This window comes from Protomyctophum bolini (genome assembly GCF_963924005.1).
Source record: "Protomyctophum bolini genome assembly, chromosome: 5".
NCBI classification, from domain to species: Eukaryota; Metazoa; Chordata; class Actinopteri; order Myctophiformes; family Myctophidae; genus Protomyctophum; species Protomyctophum bolini.
In genome coordinates, this window is record NC_137866.1 from 46,864,498 (window position 1) to 46,870,476 (window position 5,979).

At 47.4% G+C, this 5,979-nt stretch overlaps 1 pseudogene across 1 annotated transcript; it reads left to right on the plus strand.

Moving 5' to 3' along the window:
- The first annotated feature begins 2,247 nt into the window (after positions 1-2,247).
- On the plus strand, positions 2,248-4,244 carry LOC308315161 (FAD synthase-like; annotated as a pseudogene). The gene is made up of 2 exons: positions 2,248-2,504; positions 2,948-4,244. The product of its transcript is annotated as an FAD synthase-like (transcript).
- Positions 4,245-5,979: the final 1,735 nt, after the last annotated feature.

Genomic DNA, 5,979 nt, shown 5'->3' on the forward strand with positions numbered 1-5,979 from the left:
AGTCTGGTGTGCATACCGATAAACCAGAATCCTTATTAAATATCTAGGGGCCCCTCGCAGACATAATTTGTTAAAAAGTTTACAATGACTGACTCTGTCAAAAGTTTTAGAAGCATCAATAAAACATGTAAATACCGTGGTGTTTTGACTTGCATATTTGTCCAATATCTCCTTGAGCGCAAAGATACACATGTCAGTGCCATGTTTCTGTTTGAAACCAAACTGATTATCAGCTGTCAGTAAATACTGCTCTAGCCTACTGAGGAGAACTCTTTCCAGTACTTTAGATAAGATGCTGGCTAGAGCTATCGGCCTGTAGTTCTAAGAGCTATTCAGCTTACCCACCTTATCCTTAATGACAGGCACTACATTTTTCTTGCTAGAGAGGATCAAGCCATACTCAGTACAGAACTGGAGAAGATGGTTACCAAATAATGCATTGGCATCTGATATGTCTGCATTCAGATCACCGACTACATATATGCAGGCGGACGCGTTGTCATGGATAAAATACATGATGCATGCCAATCTATTCAGATACTCATCTTCATTTAAAGTGCATTGATAGAGAGTATAGACATTTAGGATTATTAACTTTTTGTCACTGCAGTTAAACTCAATGCTGATGGCCCAATCAACATCCATTCTAACCAAATTTACAAGATTGTCATATCTTTTGTTCCATAAGATTGCCACTCCACCTGGTATTCTACCCCGGACTATTTTGGTACTGAATCCGTTGTGGACTCAGTCACCAGCACCATGAAAATCATCATGAACAGAGCTGAGTCCTTCCAGGTCCTGCCTGTTCAGGAATGTCTCTTGCAAACATAGAACGTCACAATTCAGTAGTAGTTTGTCAACAACGACACGGCGTGATTTGTCCGCCTCGCCGTGTCCCACACGCAGCCCTCGAGCGTTATATGAGACAACACGCAAGTTCATAATGGTCCATCAGTTTCCTGAAGCAGGCTTTGGCTCCCGAGTGGAGATGCATGGGCGATCAGGTTCTTTAGGAGCTGTAGGTCTTTCTCCCCTCCAGATCTGAGGGCTGTGCCATCATTGTTGTCTCTGGGTCTGCGAGGTTCAAAGTACCGACGTACATACACGCCAGCTGGCCAGAGTTTGGGGTCAAACATGACTGCTATATGTCTTTACATTCCTCAGTTATATGGAAGGAGCTATACCTGCTTTGAAGTGAGGCTATCTTGCGGCATGTTACAGGCGCGCCTAAACTATCAGATAGATAGAGAGATAGGTACTTAGGGTGTCAGCCTCAAGGCCAGGGGTAAATCTGGTAGCGAACACACTCACCAGCTTGGTTGTAACTGCTGTGATGTTGCTCTCGGTGCCCGTACCTACTACTCCTATTTTCCTCCTCTGCGCCTGTTTGGGACGTACAGTGCCGGTGTTGGGCTGCTTACTTATCCCCGTCTTGACGAATGTGCTCCACGCTGGGGACTGTGAGGGGCTCAGGGTCTCATCCCATGACTGGCAGTCGGGCGTTGCCAGGTCCAGTTCCCCCCTTTCCCGGGTCGCTGGCATCTTGCCAGCCCCATGGGCCCGGCTAGAGGATCCACGGAGCTCTGTCACCGTCGCTGAGGCTCCACCAGCCCCACGGGCGCGGCCAGAGGATCCACGGGGTCACTGCCGCTGCTGTACCACTGGCCCCGGGGGCCCGATCAGAGGATCCGCGGGGGCCTCGCCACTGGTGCTTTCCCAGCTCTGTGTGTCCGGCCGGAGGGTCCGCAGAGTTTTTCCATCGCTGTCAGCCTGCGAGCATGCCTGACACAGAACTCCATATATATAGGAATAAAGGGACACAGAGAGACAGATACAGAAATCAATATGAAACCCCCCCCCCCTGTCAGGTGAAAAGAAGCAGCTTGGACTCCTCATGCATAGAAAGAAGCATGAGGTCAGTCCGCTGTCCTCCCCCGTGCTGGCAGAGGAAGTGTAGCGAGCCAGGATCACATTAGATAATTGACACTGATAGGTAAAACAAAATAAAAAGGCAGAAAAGAAAAATAAGTCTTTAAAATCACAGATTGGCATGGCTACGGTTTGTGTTGTGAGCGACGTCAGACATGAAGAGTTCTGGTCAGCCTATGCAAGGTGCATGTTGTTAGTTCTCTACCATATTGAAGTCAGATATGCCCGTCATGTTTAAATGCATATTAGTATGGGTTCGGCAAAGCGGTGTTCCGACTCAGGAGTGTAGTTCTTACTCCGGCTACCAAGGCAACAATGGCTGAAATCCACAGAAGTTCTGGCTCCTCCTCCTCCTCTTTCACCCGGGTCAAAGGTGGAGCCACCACGGCAGCCATCCTCATCATCGGAGACGAGATTCTCAAGGGTCACACAGTGGACAGTCAGCAACAGTGTGTTTCTTTGTCATGCACTGAGAAAGCTGGGTGTGCGCATCGAGCGCATTACGATAATCCCAGATGTGCCAGAGGTGATTGCCAGGGAGGTGGCACTCCTCTCCCCCCAGTACACCCACTGTAGCTAACCCAAGCCAGAGAATGGTGAAGCGTACTGATGTTTCCAGAAGGTTTTAATTTTCATTGTTGAAACACCTTTTTTGGACAGACACCGTAAGAACTATAGGAAAATAAACAAGAAAAAATGAGCTCTTACAACATACAAAATAAATTATAAATAATCACAATGTTTACATGACACCTTCTCTCTTAATATAAACATCTCCAAAGTAATTGCACAGAAAATAAAACACAAACAAAATACCTTGTTCCCGTTCTAGCTGGGTGCTAAGATGTGAAACTGTTGCTGCTGCTTCCTCAAACATTTTCTTGATCTGAACCCTGATCAGCCAGGTGAGTGCAATACCTAATCAATGCAACCCCCAGTGGAAAATTACCAGGCTCTAGGCCACACACTGAACTCAAACCAAAAAACCCTTTCAAAATAAAAGTATGACACACAGTGCCTTGGGTCATTTACACCCACCTCCTCACCTCGGGAGGCATTGGCCCCCACCCATGACGACGTCACCTTTCAGAGCGTTGCCATGGCATTCCAGGAGGAGCTACATCATCCCCACCCAGAGCTGTCCCGGCTGGTAGAGGAGTCTTTTGGGGCGGTGGAGAAAGACAGTGCTGCTATGAAGCTCGGCATGGTAGCGCGCTCCGCCATGCTCCACTTCAGCAAGGACCCCCAAACTGAAACCCCCCTACGATACCCCCTAGTAAGCGTTCGTAATGTGTACATATTCCCTGGCATTCCCTCCCAGCTGCAGAGAACCTTCAACAGACATGTGGAACATCTGTTTGCTGGTTCGGGTATACCGCGTTTCACACCAGAGAGGTATTCGTGGATGCAGATGAGGTGGACATCGCCACGGCTCTGACGCGGCTCCAGGCCAGCTTGGGGAAGAGGGTATGCCTGGGGTCATATACCCAGACTGGCTGAGCAACTACTGCCGTGTCAAGCTGGTCCTGGACTCGGACAGCCCAGAGGAGGTGGAGCGCGCTCGAGTAGAGCTGCTGGAACAGCTGCCTAAAGGCAGCGTGGTTCCTCTGGTCACTGACCCTGTGTCCATCGCTCCAGCAGAGGTCCACAGATTGGCTAACAGCGGTTCTCCGCTGGGAGACAAAGTGTCTTCAGCTCTGAGGACAATAGAGGAGGCGATGGACCGTTACCCCTCCGAGGAGGTATGTGTTGGATTCAATGGAGGAAAAGACTGTACCGCTCTGATACATCTCTACTACGCCGCTCTGAAACGAAGGTGTCCAGAACGTAAAGGCAAGCTAAAAGCTCTCTACATTCGTACCGTCTCCGCGTTTCCAGTAATGGAACACTTTATCCAGGACAGCATCAAGAGATACGACCTGGAGCTGATCTCGATGGAGGGCACTATTCGTCAGGCGCTCGGTGAACTTAAGGAGAGGAGGCCAGAACTCGGAGCGGTACTGATGGGAACCAGGAGAACTGACCCTTACTCGCACACTCTCACACGCACGTGTCCTACTGACCCCGGCTGGCCAGATTACATGAGAGTCAACCCTCTGCTGGACTGGACCTATCATGACATCTGGTCCTTCCTCAGGACACTGTATGTCCCCTACTGTGTGCTCTATGATAAAGGGTACACCTCGGTGGGCAGTATGGAGATCAACCAGCGGAACCCTGCCCTCCGGACGGTGGACCGCGGAGGTGTGGCCCGCTACAGGCCTGCCCATCAGCTGGAGAACGAGGAAGAGGAACGCAACTCTCGTGCCTAATGGTGAGGATGATGTCATGACCTGCACCAACACAAAATTACTTTCTGCCAATTGGTTGCAGAATCCCGGTTCTCTGTGTCTGGTGGAGATATACGGTTATAAGGAACTAATTGTAGTTCTTGAACTTTGTAGTTCAGGAACCTTTGGTGAGCAAATGGCTTTAGTGCTTTTTGTTATTTCTCCCAAATCACAAACAGCACTGGGTCTGTACACGCGTGTACACGCACACGCACGCACGCACGCACACACACATACACACACACAGATACGTCAAATCATATGGCACAATAAACCCCACCACCTTTGAACAGACCAAACACTGGGTTGGGGTGAGCTATGTAATGGCTTTTCTGAGAACTTTGGAAAAAAGGGTGACCTTCAGTATACATGTATTTAACTGTATTCAAGTTATGTATAGGCCTAGTGGACCCTATAGAGCTCTTAGACACACAAAAGAGCATGCTGTTCGTAGTTTGATGTCAATCTGACTATTTTCTGACAAAGTGTTGGTTGACATACTAACCAGTTGTGACCCGTATATTCTTGACCCGTATCTACTTTCATTTGACTCTTGTCTGTCTGTCCGTCCGTCCGTCCGCCCGCCCGCCCGCCCGCCCGCCCGCATGCCTGTTGTGCAGGATAATAAATAAAACCCTATATGCTTTGTGTGAGTTTGTCATAGGTTAATGAAGAACTGATTAAATTGTATAAGCCAAATAGGCCAAAATCACACAAAGGTAAATAACTTCTATATACAAATTCATACAGCACCACAACAATCTTGGAACTTGGCACAACTGTTTAACTTAATTAAGTTGAAGTTCATGACCAAATTCAGTTGGGCCAAATGGTATGGTGGTGACTGAGCATTACAACATTTTGTGAACAGGCTGCATGCATTCTGATGGCTATCTGCGCACTTTTTCTAGTTCTAAATGTCTCAACATTGTATGAGGTTTTAAGTCATTATAATAGCTCAATATCTTGATATAACCACTAACGTTTTTGATAGAATAATGATTTGGCTATCACAGTTATCTGAAATTGACGGAACACAAGCCTGTGTTTATGCATATAAAGGGAAACTAGTGTAATGTGTCGATCGTGATCAACTCTCTCTCTCTCTCTCTCTCTCTCTCTCTCTCTCTCTCTCTCTCTCTCTCTCTCTCTCTCTCTCTCTCTAGAAATCTCCATACATGTTATGCATGGTCATAACCCAGCTAGGGCCCATCTGGGCCCAATTGGGTTTTGACATGGGCAACGAGGATTCAATCTGACATTATTAAATTATCATTACCGAAACAGATGTTCTCCTTAATACTTAAAAGTATAGCGGTGTATGAGAATGGGTGCTGCGGAGGATGAGAAACATTATGCATTCTCTATGGCAATAGCACAAACTTTGGCATACTACTAGTCCTTGTGCTATAAACTCATTTTAGAAAAGCTGGTGAAAAGCTGGAATTTGCGCAATGGCAGTCTCTCAGTCAAATCTGGTTAAATTCGTAGTAAACCCTGCTGCATTGAGAGGAGCTATTATTGACTTGCAGGAATGCAGTTACACCACTAGAGGGCAGTAAAGCCAAAGGCATTTAGACAATCGAAACACATTGGACCAAACTCCATTTCAAGAAATAAAGGAAGTTCTTGTATGTAATGTATAAGCAAGCGAGTAGTGGGTTTCAGTCTTTGAGTTTGAGGGCGACCCAATTCGAGCCTATACTGTCAGTTCCAA